The sequence below is a fragment of the Protopterus annectens genome, chromosome 10.part0 (genome assembly GCF_019279795.1).
Source record: "Protopterus annectens isolate FY-2018-M chromosome 10.part0, PAN1.0, whole genome shotgun sequence".
Taxonomy (NCBI): domain Eukaryota; kingdom Metazoa; phylum Chordata; order Ceratodontiformes; family Protopteridae; genus Protopterus; species Protopterus annectens.
Genome location: NC_056744.1, coordinates 1,616,706,675 through 1,616,729,631, shown reverse-complemented (window position 1 = coordinate 1,616,729,631; position 22,957 = coordinate 1,616,706,675).

The window sequence follows — 22,957 nt, the reverse complement described above, 5'->3', positions numbered from 1 at the left end:
GGAACTGGGTCCAGAATCCAAGGTTCCTCTAATTGACAGTCAAAGGAAGGGGAACCAAATCTGTCAAGGCCAATACAGGGCTATCAGAATCACAGGCGTTGGCTTTCTGCAAAAGTTTTGGAATCAGGGGAATGGGTGGGAATGCATATAGAAGTCCCAGGGGCCAAACATTTAAGAAAGAATCCCTTGGGGTTTCCCCTGGTGGGGGATTCAGGGCAAAGTAGCTTCTGCATTTGGCAGTCATGGGGAATGCAAACAGGTCACAACAAGGCCTGGCCCCATCTACAGAAAATCATCTCCGCCATGTCGTCTTTGAGGGACCACTCATACGGCATCAGAATGGCTCTGCTTAGCTTGTCCGTGATCACATTGGATTTCCCCAGGATGTGCATCGCTATCAGAAAGTGCCTGTTGGATACAGCTCACTGCCAGACTCTTAGGGCCTCTCAACACAGGGGATAAGACTTGGTTCCGCCCTGTTTGTTGATATACCAGACTACTGACATGTTGTCGGTCTGAATCGCAATCGTTCCCAGAGGAAGAGAGTCTTGGAAGTACTGCAATGCCAAAAGTACTGCTCTCATCTCCAGAACATTTATGTGCAATAGTGACTGTGTCTCTGACTAGGTGCCTTGGGCTGTTCTTCCCTAAAAAAGCCCCCCCCCACCCTATCAGAGAAGCACCCGTGGTCACCGTGGCTGATGGCGGGGGAGAACAAATGGATGACCCACTGTTACATGATGGCTGGTCAACCACCATTGAAGATCCTTCTTGCATGAATTTGTAATCATTATCAAGAATGACATTGGAAGTTGTTGGTAAGACCACTGGGTGAAAAGTAACCACTGAATTATTCTCATGTGCATATGGCCTACAGGAACTGTTATGAGTGTTGCTGCCATAGTACTAAGTAGTTTCAACGCTTGAGAGGCTGGTACTTTTTTGTGTGTCAGAATGATGCCTGCTGTCAAAGAGTGACTATTCTTTCCAGTGGCAATTTTACCATGGAGGTGTTGGTGTCTAAGTCTGCTCCGATAAAGGAGATATACTACGATGGTGACAACGCACACTTGTCAAAATTTATAGTTATTCCTAACTGAGAACATAGATTTAGAGTGTGATCCCTGGATTGAACTAGTTGATGCCTGGATGTGGCAGTGAGCAGCCAGTCGTCCAGATACAGAAACACTCGGAATCCTAGATGCCTCAGGTGAGCCATAACCACTGCCATGCATTTGATAAACACTCTGGGAACTGTTGTGAGACCAAAGGGCAGTGCTCGGAATTGATAGTGACTGCCTCCCAGCCGGAAACGCAGGTGATCTCTGGATGGTCTGGCCATTTTGATATGACAAGTACACATCCTTGAGATCTACAATTGCCCATTCCTAGAAATGCAAGAATTGACTGAAGCGTGACCATCCGGAACTTCTCCTCCTTTACAAAGTGTTGAGTCTGCTGAGGTCCAAGATGGGCCTCCAGTCCCGTTTTCTTTGGAACTAAAAAGAATCTGGAGTAGGTTCCGGATCCTATTTAGTTTGCTGGGACTGGCTGGATGATTCTTTTACAGCAACCTTTGAATCTCTATGGCTGCTTGATCCCTGAGACTCGGTGGAACATCTGGGATTTTCTTTCATACAGTAGGGGATTCTGAGAACGGAATGACATATCCTCTGGTAATAATGCTTTGTACCCACAAATCTTTTGTAATTTCTAGCCAGGCATCTGGAAACAAAGACAAGCGACCTCTGACTGCCTGCAGAGTAGGACAGTTAGGCGTCCTTTCAGGAGCACTGGTAGGGCTTGCCAAGGAACTGATCCCTGTCACCCGGGTTTTGCAGACTTCCTCTGCCACTTCACTATATGTGTTCTGAAAGGCTCTTTAGGATTTGCAGAACTACATTTTTCCTCCCTTTTGCCCTTTGGGGTAAGGTCTAGTGGGGGTGGAAAAACAGACTCCTACGGCAGATAGCCTTTCCATCTTGTTCACACCTAGTGAGGGTCTCCTTGACTTTAGGCCCGAAAAGGGATGAGCCATCAAATGGGGTATTAACAAAGGAAGACTTGAAGGCTTCCGCAAAGGAGCATAAGCGCATCCAGGAATGTCTCTGAAGAGCTATTGCTGAACCCGCTGCCCAACTCATACCATCGGCTGCATAAGAAACGAGTCGCATGGATGAGTTAACTATGGAATTAAGGCTACTGAGCTGGCATGTCACCTTAACACGAATGCCTTCAGCTATAATACCCTGTAGAGTATCTCCAAGCTCTTTAAGGAGATCTCTTTGAAGTCAGGTAAAATGTGTCAAATAGTTGAGCGATCAAAATGCATTTCCCATACCTGTCCATAATCCCGGAATCTCTATTAGGAGGATGGACAGTAGAAGAGGTTTCAGACATCTCTTTCTTGGTAGCTGCCGCCACCACCATGGCATCAACCGGCACTCTCTTGGTAAGAAATACTTTGTCCTGTGGCGATGTAATAAACTTGTTGGGCCTCTGGGGGACAGGTTCCACAGTATCAGGGGACTCCCACACCCTTCGAGCAGCTAACTCCATTAGTTCATCGAAGGGTGGAATCACCCAGGAAGTGGAGGGTTGAGACCCAAAGGCCATCAGAAGCACTGACTCATCATCAGTAGGACTAATGGACTGCCAGTCACCCCTCTGTTTCAGGATTTCAAGGATATCAGCAAAGGAGACATCCTCCGAGGGGGATCATGGGGACCTTTCTGACTCCTCTAAGTCAGTGTCTGATGTGACAGAGTCCTGTGGGGAGTCTAAATGCCTCCTCTTGCACAGCTTCTTCCTGGGAACCTCATCAGCAGGAGCTGCTGGTAAGGTCTCAGTAGAACATGGGTCACCCAATGGGGCTACCTGAGGCTCTGGGTCTCTATATGTTACAGGGACCTGTGATGCAGAGGTAGAAAGCAGCACTTTTGGGGATGAGGAGGAAGGCCCTGATGAAGGGGTGTCTTAGAAGACATAACTCTCCTCATGGCATCGAAGGCTCCACTGCTCTGACATGAGGAAGTAACTGGATCCAAAGAAGATGGCATCCTCCCCAGCACCAAAACAGTGGGCTCCGACCTAGAGGAAGGAGCAGAGTTTATCTGTGCCGACTCTCTGAGAGGAAGGGTTGGAATTGGCCCATCGGTTCGATTCTCCCCCGGAGCCAACCGGAGAGTGTCAGCTCCCAGACTCCTTGAATGGCACTAAAGTAGTCTGATTTGACGAAGCCAATGGTACTGAAACAGGCCTCTGCTCCGAAGGTTCCACAATCAGTTCCACCTCCTCCAGCTTGGCTGAGGAGTAGACACAGTAGGTAAGACAGTCTTCGGCTCCAAAACCAGTTGGGCTGGAGCTGACAACAATTTGGCTAATGCTGGATTCTGAAGGAGCCTCTGCACCATTCGGTCCACATCCACATTGGAAAGGCTCCTCGAAGAATGAGTTGAAGTGTTCGATGAAGCCACTGACTGTAAAATAGGTGATTTCAAAGTTTCGGAGACTGGCTCCAATACCGGGGACCGGCTCTGAAAAGCAAGCTTGGTGCTTGGTTCCAAGGACTATGGAACCAGCGACCACACCTTCTCAGCAAATTTTGGAGCCAAAGACTTCATCCCCAAAGAAGCTTTTGAAGATTTGGATCCCTTCGACGATTTTGAAGTCTGGTCAACCTTGCCAAGCGATTCCTGGAATTCAGGTTTTAACAAACCCATGTCCACCAGTTTCTTCCTGCGCTCCAACAAGACCTGCTGCTAAATGAAAAACAAATGGAGCAGTCCTCCTGAAGATGGACTGCCCCCAAACAGTACACAACCGATATGAAGGTCAGTGATGAACATCTTTTGTCTGCACTTAAGGCATTTCTTGAACCCTGACTTCTGTCTCTCCTTGTCTTTCTGGTAAGCCATAATGCACAGAACAAGCACTATATATATCTATGTAAATATCTAAATATACATAGAAACTGCCTAGAGAACAACACACTCTAAATAACAGGAGCAATATCTCAGCAGTGAAAAACACACAGAAAAACCAGCTATGCTACAAATAGCTATCACAACTATAACTATAACTAACACTTTCAGCAGGATAGGATTAACTCAAAAACGGCCAATGAAAGGCCTAAGAGCAGCCGCTCGATAAAGATGAAAAATTTGTCAAACAGGTACTAAAGAAAGAGTCTAAACAAAAAACAAGGCTAACTAGCCAAGAAAACAGTCTTTTTTAACACAAAGAATCTAGCTAAATATCTATAATATCTTTGAAAAAAGTTAAATACTAGCCCAAGCTCCACTCTCGACCTCCGATCCGTTGCAGCAGCAAACTAGATCTGAGGTGAGGCAGAGAGCATCATGGGATAGGGACTTGGCCTCGAGCTACTCAAAACCCTAGAGCTTGTGAGTGACTAACTCGGGGCTGAGGGATCGGCTCCGAACCCATATGTAAGAATGAATGGCAAAATTGAACAACTTCACATAAATAATTTATTCAATTAAAGAACATGCTAAAAACAAAGGAACAGTTAATAAACATTTGAAAAATGATTTAAGAAGGTAGTCAACAGAAACCACTATGTACATTTACATCATTTAGAGTAGTAACATGTTAGGTGTTAGAGAAGAGATGTTATAGTGAAAATGATGGGCAGTAAGTGTCAGAGATTAGGGAGACTAAGTCGCCTTATTCTGGATCTGGCATGTAGTTTACTATTGCTGCTTTACCATATCACTTTTCAGAAAACAATTTATTCTTCAAATAAACATAAATTCATAAACATGTTTGTAATTAATATGTTGTAAAAACTGCATACCAGAGCCCACACTCAATTTACACCATAATGTGAAGACATGCATAACTGTATACTTGAAGTACTTCAGGTAAGCGTTATACATGCAGTTGAAGATCTACGGCATGGTTCATGATTCACAAATGTCTGAATAATGGAGGACAGTGTGAAGTAGAGGCAGAAAGCAAGAGGATACAAGTGTAGATGAATGATACAACCATCAGTAACCAGCAATGTGATGTCCCTGCACAGCTAATGTTTTGCCCAGCAGAACATTCTTAAACCATTTCAGGGTGCAAAGAATGAAAATAACTGAAATCATAGATATTCTCAGACACTATAATCTCTCATACCCCAACTTAAGTGTTAACAATATACCTGTGTTTAATCATACTATTAACATGTTTGAAGCAGTTTGTAAGTGCAAATTGTATTCTGAATTTATAAACACATATGAAAAGTAATAACTTGTACACTTTAACTAAATGTGGTGGCATAGTAGACAGCATTGTCGCCTCAGAGCAAGAGATTCACCATTTGATTCTTGGATGGGGTGCCTTCTGTGTAGAGTCTGCATGTCCTTCTTGTGTTTGCATGCTTTTCTTCTGGGTTCCTCCCACATTCCAGAGATATGCAGTAAACTGGTACTCTAAACTGGCCAAATATGAGTGTGTGTGGTGTGGAACTACTGCAGCAGGGCTAGCCACTGACAGTGTAAACCTTGGCTGTAGATACTTGCCACTGTTGAAGTGACACCTTGACCCCATGTGTGCAAAAATGGGAAAAAGGGGTTGTGGGTGGATGGATGGATGGATGTTTGCATTTGCAACCCTGAAAAAAATTGCATAATCAGTATATAGCATGGAAAAACAGCCTATGCACTTGCTTATGCTGACATTTTTATGTCTTTTGAAATATATTTATACACATTGCTTTTATGGTTGAAAGTAATTGATTCTACTTTATTATACAGATGATTTGTTTTTGTGCAGAAGAAACTTAAGCAGGGTGTAAAGACATCTGTAGCATTTGGGAGCAAATAATTGGAGCACTGAATTTGTGCAAAACATTTGTGGGAATTGGGGTAATTTTTTTGGACATTGCTCTTACTGGTGTAGTAGGTAAGCCATTTAACACTACATTTTTTGGAAAACTTATACCTGCAGATAATTTTCTGCATGCTTCTAGTGCACATCACAAATATTTTATTAGATCCCCATCTATGAATAAACAAGTGCCATTCACTCTGTCAAATCAGCTGCTCATTGATGGAGTGAATGACTCTGAAATGTGATACAGTGTTCTGTTCATTGAAAGTTTAGCATTTTGCATGAAGGGAACAGCAAATGAATGCAGGTAAGATAAGTGTGGGTTTGAGAAACTAATGCTGAAGCCTTCCAGTGGTAGCGTTGTTGCCTCACAGCAAGAGGTTCTCCTGTTCGATTCTCGGCTGGCGTGTGGGGAGTGCCTTCTGTGTGGAGTCTGCATGTCATCCCCGCAGTTGGGTGGGCATTCAAAAGACCTGCGTAAATGGGCATGCCTTCATTGAACGTCGAGCTGGCACCTCGGCGTTCGTGAAAATCTGCTGCCAATCATTAGCGGACCGGAGTTCCGCTGTGGCGACCCCTGACCGGGAAAAATAAAAAAAATAACATAACAATGCTGAAGCTTTCTGATATTATGAAGGTTTCAACATAGCAGGTCGGAGTGTTTGTAAAAGTGAAGGTGTGTTAGGATTAGGTTAAGGTTACCTGAGGGCACAGTTGTAGCATATGTGTGTGTGTGGGGAGGGGGGGGGGTGCAAGCTATTTAGATTAGCGGTAGTGTTAAGGAAAAGGTTGTTGAAAGGTAAGGTGCAGGGTTAACAGTAGCCCTTGACCGACTTACTAATATCTGCTAATCCTAACCATGCCTCTGCTCTTAACCCCACAGTCTTACACCATGCCTCTGCTCTTAACTAAGTCTTACACCATACCTTTCAAAAACCCTTTTCATAACACTACCATTAATTTATACAATTTTAGTCTGAAGTGTGGTGGTGTTTTAGTGATCTGATCGCAAATGGAAACTGCATTAGTTGTAAATGTGTTGATTTGGGTAAATACTGAATTTCAACAAGCTGGCATGGATTCCTTGAGTTTCAATTCATTTTGATAATTCAGTATATACCTCTTCAGCAGAAGAATTACTTTGACTGTAATAAGCCAATATAGCCATTGGCTTATTACTGACTGTAATAAGCCAATGGCTATATTGTAGCAGTCAGGTTCAAAACTGTAGCTAGGGTGGGGCGAGATGGCCAACTGCCCTGGATGCAAGTGTTGTGAGGGCACAGTTGCAGAGCTGGCTGAGGGGGAGGGTGTGGATGCAACTGTAATAACCTGATCAGAGGAGTAGCTAGGTCATTTAGAGCCCAGGGCAAAACCCTCACTAAAAAATAAATAAATGAAAATACCTTGACAACAACTTTTCACAAAAGCAAGTCCAAACAGGAAGTTTCATTAATGAAAAGTTTTACGCATTTTAAAAGTTAATTTTAACTCAAGCTTTAACTAACCACCCAAAGTACTCCCTGACTGTTCACACCACAGGGCAAACAATGCTTACTAAAATGGTGTACATGCTACCATCCATCTAAGGGGCTTGCCACTAATATCGAAGTGAATAGTACCTTTCTCTACCTGCTCTCTCTTGTATACCTGATACACCCAGCTAACTCACTCATTATAAACTGATCGAGTTTACCTCACCATTAGTGCTCTAAACCCACCGATTACACAGTCATCACCTCTTGCCTTCACCTTACATCATACAGGTCTCTAACTTCCCTAACCCTGCAACTACTCTCCCACTTCTACTTTAACTCTCGTTCTCCATTTTATACTTTAGTTATGTAGTTGTACATATATCTGGTTTGTTACATCTTCTCTGTATATAGTTTGTTAGAGGGTCTGTGTTTACTGAAATGTTAATTACCATTGTTATGGAAGATGCTACTATGCAGCAATAGAGCTGTTAAACAGATAATGCATTTTATGTACATAAAATTCTCATGTTCAGTTGTGACTACATTTCACTGCCTTTTCTCACATCCAAATAAAACATAAGGTAAATGAAAGTGAACACACCTTATCCAGATATTACCTTATACCATCAATTTAACAGTTCAGAATTCAGCACAAAACACATCTATTTGCATGCACATTCCAAATGCCAGCAACAGCATTAAAAAATTATAGCTTGCTTACTTGTGATACATACAAAAATAGCAAGTTATGGCATATGTGAGCAATAAGGGCAGGCATTCAGAGGTGTGCATTGGTGATGCTGTGCAATCCCCCAGGGATGACGTGTTGTGAGTCACTGACCCCAAAGGCAACTTACTTAAGTCAAGTACATGAATAATGACTCAAGGAGAAAGTGTGGTACCAATATGAACTTCCCACACCACTCTGTTTCGTTTGTAATATATTAAGCCAGAGCTGTCATAGGAAACCTAGGCTAAAGCAACCTATTTAGTCCAGCCTGCTGTCTGCCAACTGGTTCCCTGTTTTTTTCTCACTTCTACATATGGAACTACATAAGCATCCAAAACGAGATGGCAAGGGGAAAAAATTTATTTTGCACTGCCAACATTAAATTCAGGTTTGAAAGTTCACATTTTCAGCCGGTAAATCTATGTAAGGTATTTTAACACAAACAGAGCCATCTTTGAAGCTGGGATCTGAACTGGACCAGAACTTAGATGCAATTTCCCTGATGTATGTTATAATGAACAATGAATTGCATTAGCATGCTATGCAGGCATGAAATCACTTCCTTCCATGTGAAGAACATACGAGGTTTTCATATTCTGAATTCACTCTCCCCTCCTTATTACCCATCACAATATGTACAAGTCCTGTTCAACAAGTCAGAGGAAAAACTCTGCAGTACAAAATGCATCCAGGAAGAAACCAGTGCAATTAGAACATAACTTCTGTACATTAGAGCAAAGGCTACACAGCAAATATACAATAATCTTCTCGCAACCAAGCTATTTTCAGAAAAACCTTAAGGAAATAGCATTAATTCAACTAATAATTGATATATAAAACCTTGATGAATAAGGAATCCAGCTCTTCCCCCCATAAAACAGTGTAGCATTGATTAAGGTCCATCAACTAATGGATAAAAACAGCTTTGATGAATTAAGAACACATATCAATTCACTCCATAAATACAGCCTACAAAGTCCCTTTCTGCCCTACATAGCAAGAACAAACAGCAATAACCAGTACTGGCAGCGATGACAGGACACCCCACAAAATATTCCCTATATACATTCATACAAATCAGACTCTTGTCATCAGAATACATGCAAAATCCAGAAATAAAAAAAAAATCAGATGGGGGCACTTAAAAAAACAGACAGGGACAATTAATATCAGTACTGTTCACATGAGACATTGACAGAATAAGACAATGTGAATTAATGCACATTTTTTAGGAGTTTAGTCTGTTATTATAATTCTAACTACTGCCATTATTTATTAAGTGCAATTCACAACCTGTTCCTTCAAAAATGTAATTGTGTTGTGTTTAAAGCCAAACTGCATGCTTTACATTTTAATTTGATCCACCAGTCCTGTCCACCACACAACTGATATCCAGACTCTGGTATGGATTTACTTATTGGTAAACAAATCCAGAAATAATTATCAGACACCCCTCAGGCATGCTTAAAATATTAGCACTGTGTTAACTTGAGTCACTGACAGAATTAGAAAGAGAATGCAAATTAATATATATATTTCTTTATGAAATTAAGTAATGAGGAAAAAAGTCATGTCTTAATTTCTTTCTATTCATTTTCATTATATATTAAGTGAAATTCTTCACCACCTGTTTCTTCAAATTGGGTAAAAAGCCAATAAGCCGAACTACTAAATGTATGCATTTGATTTGCATTACATTTTAATTTGACGCATCCACAATCCACTATACCTCTCAGCTGACCATTCTACCCCATATTCCAATTGTTTCTCATAAAACGTGTGGTTTTCTGGCAAAGCACTGGTGATTGAAGTCACTAAATAATGACAGACACTTCCTTTCCTTCAGAAAATGCATGAAAACTCAAAACCTGTTATTCTTCTAGGAGCTTTCTCAGTTTATAACAGCAATAGTTAAATTTGTCCCGTTTTGGACCTTTGTTCTATTATTTCAGGCTTTGTCCAGATTTCTTGAAGTAAAGTTGAGAAGTATGCAGAAAATACTTTACTTTGCAGTATTTAATCACACACACACAGGTTTAAATATTTTTGGTGCATTAAGTGGGGCTGCCTCAATCTGAAAATTGCAATGTCCATATGCAATTATTCTAGTTAAATAGAGAAACATCTGTGAGACTGGCATCACCTTCCTATCTTAACAAAGATAATACGCCTTACGCTCAGGAAGCCAGCTAACTTTAAGGTGATTGGCAGAATCTATAAAAGGGAGCAAGCAGCCACATGAATAGTGAGAAGGAGCCACAAGGTACAGTTGTGTACACTTACCATAAAGGTAGATGTTCGAGTGTATTCACTGTTGCAATAATCACATTTGGGTTATCTGCTTGCAGTAACCCTCAGTCAACCTGATTAACAAAGTCTTGGGTCCTGCGTCAGTTGCTGTCCCTTCTTCCGTGACGTCAGGTCATCAGAGGTATAAAACATGAAGCCGATGCCATTAAATCAGTTTTTCTTGCCCCACTAATGGGAAGCAATTAAATCTATAAATATACAAGGTTATACCTCCAACAAAAAAAAAAAAACAAATACACCAAAAAGCTTTTGAGCATTGTAAAGGACAGTAGAGGTATAGCCCTAAAGAAGTAAGGGGGCTGGAGGGAGGTTTACCAGGACTGCAACAATGAATACAATCACACATCTACATTTATGGTAAGTGTATACAACTGTACTATGTTCTTCATGTTTCACTGTTGCAGTCATCACATTTGGGTAGATTTCCAAAGCTAAGGATGGGAGGAGGAATTTAGATAGCATTAGGACCAGCTATAAGGCCCTGCAAGACTGCAGTGGCAAAGCCAGCCCTGGATTTAGAGAAAATTGGCAGATGGTAATGCTTGGTGAAAGCAGATGGTAATGCTTGGTGAAAGCATGTACAAAACTCCATGTAGCAGCTTCTAGGATGTCCCTGGTAGGGACGCCTCTGCAAAAGGCTGTAGAGGTAGATGCAGCCCTAGTTGAGTGGGGTCTGATCCCCTGTGGGATAGGTTTTCCAAGGTGCTTGTAGCAGAAATAAATGCAATGGCCTATCCATTTGGAAATGGTTTGCTTTGAAATAGCCTTCCCCTCTGCCCCTGCAGCAAATGTCACCAGTAGTTGTTCAGATTTCCATTGAGGTTTAGTCCTGTCCAAGTAGAATCTAAGTTGTCTGTGCACATCTAATGAGTGCAGTATCCATTCCCCTTTGTTCTGTGGATTAGGAAAGAAGATTGGCAAATGAATGGACTGATTAAGGGCCACACTGGATAACACCTTGGGCATGCAGGAGGGATTGGTCCTGAGGGACACCCTGTTCGCATGAAAGATGATGAAAGGAGGGCCTGTAATTCAGATACCCTTCTTGCTGAAGTGATTGCTAAAAGAACAGCTTTTTTCCAAGAAAGGAATTTTAAGTCTGCAGTAGCAGCTGGCTCGAAAGGGGAAGAGTGAGTTTCTCAAATACAAAGTTAAGGTCCCAGGCTGGGGTTGGAGATCTCCAGGGTGGTCATAAATTTTTGGCCACTCTGAGGAACTGCTTGAGCAGTGGATGAGAGAAGAGGGGAAGTTCTCTGTTATAATGAGCTGAAATGGCTGAAGCGTGAATTTTGATGGAGGAGAAAGACAGGCCCTTGTGAAGCATCTCAGTTAAGTACTGTAAAATCTGAGGTAAAATGGGCACTGCTGTGCTCATTCCTTGAGACTGGCTCCAGGCACAGAATCTTTTCCATTTTTCAGCATAAGATTTTCTAGTACTAGGCCTCCTTGCCTCCAAAATGATATCCATCACTGGTTTACTGAGGGATGGTAAAGGAGAGATTAGGTAATTAGCCAGGCTGCTAGGTTCAGTGTTTGAAGCTGAGGATCCAGAATCTGGTTCTCCTGCTGAGACAACAGGGTAGGAATCTGAGGCAGGTGCCACACTGCGCAAGTGGGGTTACCAGTGTTGGCATGGCCAGTCTGGTGCAATCAAAATCGTCCTTGGTTTGTCTTGTTTGATCTTTAGTAGTACTTTGTAGAGCAGAGGCAGAGGAGGAAAGGCATAAACTGATAGGTTTTTCCAGCTGAAGGACAGAGTATATACTTTTCAAGCTTGTTTGTGGGGAGTCCTTGTGCAAAATTTGTCCAATTTATAGTTCTGTGGGGAGACAAACAAATCTATATCTGGGATCCCCCATTTGCTTGTCAGTATGTTGAAAATCCTTGGTTCCAGTTTCCACTCGTGTGGGTCCAGGAGATTTCTGCTTAGTTCATCTGCCAATGTATTTAGTTTTCCTGGCAGGAATTGAGCCTGTAGATGTACTTGGTAGCTCAGGGCTGTGTTCGACAATGCAGAGGGGGTAAGAATGTGTACCCCCTGCTTATGTACCACATAACAGTGGTGTTGTCCATCTTTACCATTAATTGCCCTGGAAGAATGTGGTCCTTGAAGGCTGTCAGAGCATTCTGTACAGCTAGCATTTCTTTTTGATTGATATGCAGGTGCATTTGACTTGGGTTCCATTTGCCCTGAATGCACTTCCCTGCCAGGTGTGCCCCCCATGCATAGTCTGATGCGTCTGTTAGGGTTTGGGTGGCAGGGTGTGAATGGTAGTCCCTTGTTTTGGTGGCAGGCCTCTGCCCACCAAGGGAACTCTAGGCGTAGGCAAGGTATGATATGAATCATTGTTTCTAGATCTTGAGAATGTTGACAACATAGGCTTTTTAGATACCACTGTAGTTTCCTCATATGCAGTCTTGCATATGGAATTAGAAGAATGCAGGAGGCCATGAAACCCAAGGCTTGTAGTATTTGCCTTGCAGATAGCAGGGTTTTCATGGCCACTTGTTTGAAGTAGGTTGTCAAATGAATTTGTTTCTCTGGCGTGAGGAAAGCCATCTGGGAAGTTGTATTCAAGCTTGCTCCCAGGAATATATTTACTGACAGGGTACCAGGTGTGATTTCTTTTCATTTATGGTGTACCCCAGACAAGTTTGCATCCTTTGTACAAAGGCCAGATGATTCAAAAGTATGTCCTGGCTTTCTGCCTGAATTAGACAATTGTCCATGTATGGGTATATTTGAATATTTCTTTGTCTGCAAAATGGAGTGACTGGAGCTAGGCACTTTGTGAATACTCTGAGTGCAGTAGATAAGCCAAAGTGCAGTGCAGAGAACTGATAGTGCGTGTAGCCTGCTTTGAAGTGTAGGCATCTTCAGCAAGCTTCCCTGATTGGGATGTGCAGGTATGCTTCCTTTAAATCTAGTGTTGTCAACCAGGCATCTTTGCCTAGCATAGCGAGCAACTGGTGAAGAGTCAGCATCTTGAATTTTGGAATCACCAAAAAGGTGTTTAGAGTAGACAGGTCCAGGATAGGACACCATGAATCGTCTTTTCTGGGTACCAGGAAAAATCTGGAGTAGAAACCTTGTCCCTTTTCCTCTTCTGGCACCAACTGAATAGTCCCCATCCTTAAGAGAGAAAGTACTTGTTTTGGGGCCTGTGCCCACTGATTTGGGGGTCGATCTGGGCACCCGCTTGGTGTTGGTAATGAGTGGAAGTGAAATCTGTATCCCTGGGACACTATAAAACCCATTTGCCCTGGGTAACGAGTTCCCAATTCTTTGCATGAAGAGCAACACCCCCCCCCCCCAGGGGCAGTCAGTTGAGAAGTGCTTGGCAGTTTTAAAAATAAGTCACTGAGACAGTTTACCATAGGGGGGTTATTACTCCCAGATTTGAAATGCGTACCCTGGAACTGAAGCCTAGGAGCTCTGCTGGATCTGGGTTTGGACTGAGAAGGTCTGGAAGAGGCAGGAAAGGAGAAATTCTTGGAAGACCAATGCCTACTAAACCTTGGAGGTTGTACTTGTAAAAAATCTTTTAACAGTTTGCATAGATTTAGCTTTTTCCTCCATAAGAACTTCTTCTGCCTTGTTGCCAAATAGGCAGTCCTGGTTTAAGGGAGCATCCAGTAATTTTGCTTTAACATGATCTGGCAAAGATTGCTGCTTAAGCGAAGCATGCCTTCTAAGTACAGACCCAGTTACAGCAGCCCTGCAAGATGCCTCTAGTGAATCAAAACCACATTGCAAAGCATGTTTTCCAAGGGAGGGTGGCTTAATGGCTAAGGTGTTTGCCTTACAAACACAAGGTGCAGGGTTTGAGTCTCACAAGGGATAATTGGCTAGGCTTAAAATAGCTCGCAAGGGCAGTTAGCTTAGTACAAACCCATGGTAACCTACTAACCTATGGTAACTTGTTCAGCTGAATGCAGTAAATCCTGTAAATCTTTATTTTCAGCACAATCATGAATCAACATCATTTTCTGTTTAAGCAATCCAATAATATGCTGCTAATACTTTAACATATGAAACTGGCAGTTTAAGGTCCTAATGGCCAAAGTTGCAGAAGTGTATAGCGTCTTACCCCATCTATCCAGCACCCTGGAGTCTCTATCAAAAGGGGTAGGATTTTTGGCAGTAGTAGCTGTAATGCCCTTGTGTCCCTGTGAAAAGGTCTCAGGATCTGCAGTAGGATTTTAAAAAAGGAACTTGTGAGAGTCAGGGACCCTGTAATATCTATCAGGTTTTTGGAAGCAGGAGGTAAAGAGTCAGGGGCCAAGCTAGATTCCGAAAAGGCAGCAACAATGTCCAGTACAGGAGGTATGGCTAAAGGCCTGTGCTGGGGCAGGAGTAAGAAATCCCCAAGTCTCTTTTTAGAATCAGAAAAATCCTGACTTTCCCAACGAAAATGCTCCCCGAAAGTATGCAAGGTTTCACCAAAAGAAAAATCCTCTGGGGGGGGAAGCAGTGGGAATAGAGTCCTCAGCATCATAATCCTCATAGTAGATGAGGGTAAATCCTGGTCAGAGGAAACAGAAAATTCAGAATCCTGGTCAAAAGTATCATAAGCAAACTCAGTCCTAGGTCTCAGAGGGGGAAGGCTGGCTTCCCCTAATTAAAGTAATAAGATCTTCAGCCATTCTTATCATTTATTTTTAGGCATAGAGGCATGACCATGCGATCTGGGTGTCAGTTTTCAAGGCATGGTTCGAGTTTTAGGCCTTGAAGAAGATGGTGTTGGTTTAATACGCAAATCAGTAGGCCTGAATACACCCCTCAGAAGCCGATTCCTGCACAGCGGCTCCGGACCCATCCAAGGTAGAGACATCCGCAGGTTCCATAGTTGAAGCATCTCGCAGCATACCAGAATTTGAATGGGTTTCAGTAGAGGCCTGTGAATCTGAAGTAGCGAGCATCAGGGGCTGCGCCTCACTGAGTACTGGCGACTGGCTTAGGAAAAGTGTTGTCGGCAGGCTTGTACCCAAGTAGCCTGTCTCTGTCTTTATCTTTGTGTTTTTTTCAGAATATCGGTAGTCAGATGGCTTACTGAAGACATATCAGGATAATTGAACTGAGCATCAAAATATTTAGAAGTGAAAATATGCAAAACGACGGATAGTTCGTGGTTTAAATAAGGTACAAACTTGACAGCGAGGTACATCGTGGTCAAGGCCTAGGCAAGGAATACAGTACGAATAATAATCTTTATGAGGTATTTGCATTTGAGAAGTAATGCAATTATTTACTTTTACTGACCTTGGTTAGAGCAAGAAAAAGTTTCTCCTATGAGGTACTTAGCTTTTAGTTGAAGTCTTCGGTTCTGAAACTCAAAAACGAAAATTTCAGGAGTCGGCCGACCGGCACTTGCAAACTGCTTCTGCTTCGGGCACCGCACAGCAAGAAAGACTGGTGTAATGGCATTGGCTGCATGTTTTATACCCCTGACGACCTGACATCGCAGAAGGGACAGGAACCGATGCAGGACCCAAGACTTTGTTAATCAGGGTGACTGAGGGCTACTGCAAGCAGATAACCCAAATGTGATGACTGCAACAGTGAAACACAAAGAACATCAGTAGTGCCAGACCAGCACTAGATCAGATTGCATTGCCATTGCATATCTACATACCTCAGACAATCACACGGTTACTTTTTCTGTCCTCTGTCCACTCCAAACTAAGTGAATGTCAGCTACTCTCCCCCTCTTCCCAGCAGGCAGGCCCCTTGCAGTTTGGTCCAAAAAAAAATTGTAAACTGAAATAGGATCTTTAAAAAAGGGTAGGAGCAAATTACATTGAAAAAAGTGGGAAGTGTAGGAACAGTACACGCAGAGGAGGAATGAGGTTTAAAATAAGGCAGGATTTCAGTGAGCTACATAATGTTTGACAGCGATTGGATAGATAAGTGATGTATAATATTTGCAACTAAAATTACGTCAATATGGTTTATTTTCATTATATAAACATATGATTGCCAGTGCCATAAGTGATAATTTAATAAAGATATTTCTTGTTTAAAAAAAAGTGTAAACCAGTTTGTGAAGACATTTCATATCATGCCAGCTTGCTATGGGTACCTGGCAAATATCCTTATAAAAAGTGACTAACGATATTGCTAAAATGTTGAAAAAATATCAATTCACACAGAATACCATATTAATGACTTTTCTAAGGCCATTGCTATCATACAGTAATGGCAACATTCAGAATATGTATTTAATGGCATTAGAAACACAAATTAAACTAAATAAATACATAGATAAACAACAGTTATTCTATGTATCACATTCCAGAAGATAAGCAGGCAGTTATATACATGTGCAACCCAGAATGAGTAAATTATCAAAACCAATTGACTATTCTCGTAAAGATATTCCACATAAAAAAAAAAAGTTAAATTACTAAATAAATGCACTTTCACATAAATATATATATATACTTATAAAATGTTTATTTACTTTTTTCAAACTAACACTATTTCCTACTACACTTTTACCAGATGGGGACATCCACCCCAATCCCAGTCCATCCCCTCCCACCAACACTACCATCACTGCCATGCCCACAAGGTACCAACCCCTGTCTTCTCCACCTAAATACCCACTCGATTCCATAAACCTACAGTCTTCCAAACAAAATAACAGAATTTCATGCTTGGATTGCTCACCACTCTTCTCACATCTTAACACTCTCAGAAACTTGGCTAAAACCACACATTACAAACTCTGAAATTCCACCTCCCAGATATAATGGAAAAAGGGGGAGGTGTTACCATCATATACTCAGAACAACTTAACCTCTCCTCACCATTCCCAGACTTCTCCCCCAGCAGAACTTATCTTTAACTATCATCTCAACCCTCATAAAAAAAAAAAAAAAAAAAAAAAACTGTCCATAGTGTCTGTTTACATACCCAATGGCAACAACATTCCAGTCCTTGAAAATATCTTATCTTGGATCTCCCAAAATATATCATATGAAACAATCATACTAGGCAATGTTAATATTAATTGGAATAAGCTCCTAACCCCCCAGTTCCTCTATTAACCTATTCGGCTTCAGTCAACTTATTTCTTCTCCCACTCGCATACATAAAAACTCCAGCTCCATACTTGATTGGATCTTAACTTCCAACACCAGTCAGCATCACAATCCCACCACCTTACCAGATTCAATAAGTTATCACTTCCCTATCTTGATACTAAGGCTACCTTCTCAAACCCCTTAAAACCCACTTCTACAGACAGTGCCGTAACCGGTCCAAATTCAATGCAGAAACTTTTAAACTACCAACTCCCCCCGATCAACTGGTCTCACCTGTATAACCTTCCTCTAAATGATGCTGTTCTTGAATTTAACAAAATTTTCCTAAACATACTAAATGCCCTAGCTCCCATTAGGAAAATTATGATCAAACCAAATCTTGCCTCCTGGCTCTCCAAAGATACCCTTTCCACCATGAAACTTAGAGACAATACCTGGAAACAATGGAACAAGTCAAAATCTCCTTCTCTCCTCTTTAAATATAAAGAACTCAGAAACCTCACTAAAAATCTTATTATTCAGGACAAAATAAAATTCTATCAAGAAGCCCAATCCACCCAGCTTTCTATTCCAAAAAAAGGTCTGGCACACTATGAACACTATACTCCATCCTGGTAAATCCTCTACCCCAACCCATTCCCTGACAAAACCCATCTTGAAACTGCCACTCTTCTAAATAACTACTTTATAGACTATCAGAAAATGAACTCCCCCCAGACAATAGCAAAAACTACCTTTAACCCCCTCGACCACCCAGCCCCAATCAGCCTTCTCCCTGAAACCTGTTGCCACTGCCTATATCAAATCCCTTCTGCTAAAACTAAAATCTTACTCACCCTCATTTGACAATCTACCCCCACAATTTCTTAAACTTGCTGTCGACTCTACAGCATATCCCATCTCAATTCTTATTAACCATTCTACCAAAGAATCCTCAGTCCTGGAGATCTGGAAATCCTTCAATACTATTCCAATTCACAAGAGAGGTAACTCCGTGAACCTACCAATTACTGACCAACAGCCATTTTCTTCCCTCTCTCAAATTCTCGAGACATGCATTCATAGGTTATGTCCTATTTACTTAATGAAAACCTCCTTACTTCTCTTGCATGAATTTAGACCTCACCATAGCACATCCACACCCCTTCGATCTTTTACCCAGACAGTAGCAGAAGCAAGGGATAACAGTAATCTTGTATCGTGTCTTCCTTGACCTCTCTAAAGCTTCTGACACTATCTCCTGCCCCAAACTCCTCTCTAAACTATCCAAACTAAACCTCTCCACCTCCACTATCCTCTGGTTCTCCAGCTATCTCAACAACCGACAACAATCTGTTAAATGTCAGACATTCTACTCACCCCTCTTAATCTATCCAAACTGGTGTCCCCCAAGGATCCATCCTTGGCTATCTTCCCTTCAATATTTTCCCTAACAATCTTCACTTTGTCTGTACCTCGTCTTCACTCATCCAATATGCTAATGATCTACCCTTATCACCCTCTCTGATAACCCCACTGACCTACACTCTCTCACACAGACTTCCTTTAATATCAAACACTGGCTGACAACCAGCTAATCCTTAACCCAAAAAAAAACAAACTCCTCCTTTTCCTCCCAAAATCGTTATCCCATCTTAAGACTTATTTCAGTCCGTCTTCTCTTAACACCAACATTTACACAGTCTCCATTACAAAACTTCTAGGAATCACAATTGATGACAAACTGAAATTTGACCATCACATCCTACATTCCATCAAAAAGACAAATCAAAAACTAGGTTTGCTATATAGACAAAAAATTCTTAACACTGCTAGGACCTCACTTGCCCAAGCCTAGCTCCTTCCATGTCTAGTCTATGTTTCCCCTATATTCACACACATCCAAGAAAATCTCCTATGCAAACTAGAACAAAATTACAACCAGATAGCCAGATTTGCTTGTAATCTCCCCTACAAATCCCATCACTGCCTCACACTAAAAAAACTTCAGTGGCTTGACTTCCCACAACTACTCCAACTTTCACAGCTACAAATTGCACATCATCTTTTCTACAAACCTGAAAACTGGCCCTCCCTGTCCATCCTCCTATCCCTTTACAAACCTGCACAATCTCTCTGTAAAACTGACCAAGCACTACTGAACACCTACAGGTCCAACAAAATTATAGGCAGGTTACTTTATAAATGCTCCATATCTCAAACTTGGAACAAACTCCCATCTAACATACTACATATACAATCTTTGCTCCTCTTCAAAAGAAAAAATAACTGAAAAAATACCTAGGCAACTCTCCCTCCTGCAACTGCCACCACCCTACCTAATCTTCTACTACCACACCAAAATTATTCCCTTCATACATTACATACATCTGCAGTCCTGTGAATCCATAGCTGCACCAGTGAGCACTCTTAAAAACTAAACTTCCCTCCCAACTTTATCTCCCTATTTTACTTATTTCCCTGGCCACTCCATCTCTTTCCTCATTTCCTTCTCTCCCCTCTATGTATCTTTACCACGTCTCCTTCCATTCCACCCACTATAACTGACACAATTGCCACTATTTGCTATTCTCTGTCTCTTCAATAATTCTTCTCTCTTTACACTCCACTTACTATTCCTCTATTTGTTCTTTTCTCCACATTTCCTTCTCTCCACTCTGACTTTACCACCCCTCCTTCCATTCCACCCACTATAACTGACAACTGCCATTCTTTGCTGTTTTCTCTCTTCAGTTATTCTTCACTCTTCACTACATTCCAATTACTATTCCTCTATTTTATTTCCTCATTTCCTTCTCTCCACTCTATCTTTACCACCTCTCTTTCCACTTCACCCACTGTAACTGATGCAACTGCCACTCTTTGCTGTTCTCTGTCTCTTCAGTTATTCTTCACTCTTCTCTACACTCCACTTACTATTATTCTATTTTGTTCCACCAACTCAACCTCTATCATTTTGTTGTTGAACATGCACAAAATGCATACTTTTAATGATTTGTACACGGCATTAATGTTGTTATTCATATGTCTCTATCTTACCCTTTTAATGTTTTTAAACTTGCAATGTAACTTGGTATTGTTATGATATATGAGTATTTTTTTTGCATTATCTTTTTTTTATCTTGTGTTTGTGGAGCTTTGTCAATACTTTTAATGATTATCATCATTAAGGCACTTGCTTCCCAATAATTAAGATCAAGGTTTGATTATGAAGGCATTAATGTTGTTACATCTTTTTATGTTGCCCTTTTTACATTTTTAAACTTGTAATGTAACTTGGTTTTGTTATGATATATATGTATTATTTTCTGGCATCATCTTTTTTATATTTTAGCGGAGCTTTTCTTCTCAGGTCTCCACTGAAAATGGGTCACCAGCCCAGTGGACTAACCTGGTTAACAAAGGACAAATAAATAAATAAACAAGTCAAATTAGCATCCAAATTCACCCCCTAGGGTAAAATATTTTATAATTTAATATAATTTTGGATTCTAATGTATTTAACTCTTCCCTGAAGTTTCCTCCTCTAATTAAATGGGGATGGGCTAAAATGCTGAAAAATAATTATCTTCAGACCCTCCATGTGCTGTTGAAAAATGTGCAGCCACGGGGCTGTTCACATTCCCCCTTCTTGTTTATGTCTCCCAAATGTTCCATAATTCTTAACTTTTACCTTGGTCTTGTCCAATATACCATTTGGTATATGGACACCCACCATCCAATGATATAAGCTACCCCATGAGTTACAATTAAACATGTCCATGGCCAGATATTTTTTTCCATTAATTTTCCTAACTGTTAAATTCCTAATTTTGCTGCACGCTTTACAATTCCTACATGCTCATGCTCCCACTGTATCCCCTTTATAATCACACCATCTCCACTCAATAACTCTTAAATTACTATATCTCCCATATAAAAAGGTCACATATTTTGGAAAAAGATGTCCCACTGTGGTAGCTTGACAAACCACATACCATAACTCCTTTACTATTTTTTTCCAAATACACTGAAAAGGGGGAAAATCTGGACAGAAAAATATTTTCATTACTATTTTCATCACCAAATTCCCTACTCTTACTTCTATTCCCCTCAAAATTTTCCACCTCCTTTTCCTTGTAAAACGTTCTTTGGTTCCCCAATACCTCTACCGAATAACAACTTACCAACCTCTCATAAATCTTTTCCAAATTAATTTCCATTAGCCTTTTATCTGAAGTGTTGCAATAAATCCTTCTGAATTCCCCATAAGGGAGTGATTTAATCAAATGTCAGGGATTCATACTTTCAGCATGGAAAGAATTACTGACAGATGTTGGCTTTCTACATAGTCTGTACTGAACATTGTTCCCATTATCAATGTAAAATTTCTTCTTTCAGCTTTTCCCAGTTAGGGGTTGCCACAGCGGAACAACAGTCCACAGAACAATACATCCAAAATAGTCATGCTATCAGAATTCACCTGACAAAACGCAAGTAAATCCAACTAGCATTAGGACCTTGGGGGAGACAACCACAAGAGTTCAACAGGCTTGCTTAATGCAAACCTGGGAGATTAAGTATTGTATTTCCCATGCAGCAAAGCAGCCAAACTAGGTAGATCAAGGAAGCAAAGTATTATTACCCACCCAGCAGAGCATTTTACTTTGTAGCAAAACCATGATAAGAATGGAGTGAGATTTTGTAAGTCACAGCACAGCAAATGTTTGTGTAGCCAAAGGAGCAAGGACAACCAAACAGCAGTGAGTGTATTACTTTCATAGTAGATGAACAGAGCTGTGTATTATCTTTGCAGCAGCAGATGTGTGTGCTTGTTTAAGCCCCAGCAAAGCAAGTGTTTGTGTAGCCACAGGAGCAAGAGCAGTCAAGCAGTAAAGTGTATTACTTTCACAGCAGATGAACATAGCTGTGTGTTACCTTTGCAAAAGCAGAAGTGTGTGTACTTAAAATGCTCCAGTTAGAGGCATTGTCCAGTTAAGTGACTTTGCTCAGAATCAAACCTTGATCTTAATTATTGAGAAGCAAGTGCCTTAAACCTCCACACCAACTGTCAGGTTTCGTTTTTTATCACTTCTTTTTCCTTTTGCAAATAACTAAGGATTGCAATTTCAGTTATAATGTTTCATCATTGCATTGTTCTGTGGCATTGGTACAACAGGTAGCATAGTTGTTTTTGGTGCAGAAGGCTGTGGGTTCTCTTCTTTCATTAGGTAGATGGATCGCTGACACATTTTTTTAATGTGATATATGCAATTTATTCTTCAATGGGAGCAGACACTGAATTTGTTGACGAAGCACTGAAATGCAAAGTTGCCTGCCAGCATAAACCTCTACATTAGTTACAGTTCTTTTTAATGGGGAATTAGTCAGATGACTTACTTCAGCAGAGATTATGCATATTGACTGATGCTCGTGGATTATGATGACCGCAGTCTGAGAGACCCTTATCACTGAAATATTGTGAAATGGTTAGTTTTGTCATTATTTGGTTCATATGTTTTATTTCACTGCTAATTGGAAAAATGTTAAATACAACAAATTTAAA